The sequence below is a fragment of the Anneissia japonica genome, unplaced genomic scaffold (assembly GCF_011630105.1).
Source record: "Anneissia japonica isolate Jap-2015-1 unplaced genomic scaffold, ASM1163010v1 scaffold9445_len72108_cov174, whole genome shotgun sequence".
NCBI classification, from domain to species: domain Eukaryota; kingdom Metazoa; phylum Echinodermata; class Crinoidea; order Comatulida; family Comatulidae; genus Anneissia; species Anneissia japonica.
The window spans coordinates 11,719-12,093 of record NW_022696993.1 but is presented as its reverse complement, the minus strand read 5'-3'; positions in this window follow the sequence as shown (position 1 = coordinate 12,093).

The window sequence follows — 375 nt, the reverse complement described above, 5'->3', positions numbered from 1 at the left end:
CTTAGATAAAACCTTGAAATAATTAACAGTTTCAGTAGCACTAATATAATGATCTTTTAAATGTTGTCCTATGTTACCTTTACTGTGCATAATCATTTCTTATTTAAAATAGAATTATTTAATCAATCAGTAACTTGTGTTTTTTTAATGAAATTAATGATTTTCTTTAAAAAGATGCTACCCAAGGCGAGACTTTTTTTATACCTTGTTTGACAAACTCGCTGACTATTGTACATTTTAGTGTACCGTTTTTCCGTTTTAAAATGTTTGTGCTCGTTAGCAATTTAGATTTGTTGTTGATGTTATCCATGACAGTAATACGTACCGCGAAATGCCAGGCCTCTGAAAGTCCCCATCGTTGGTATTCGCCACGTT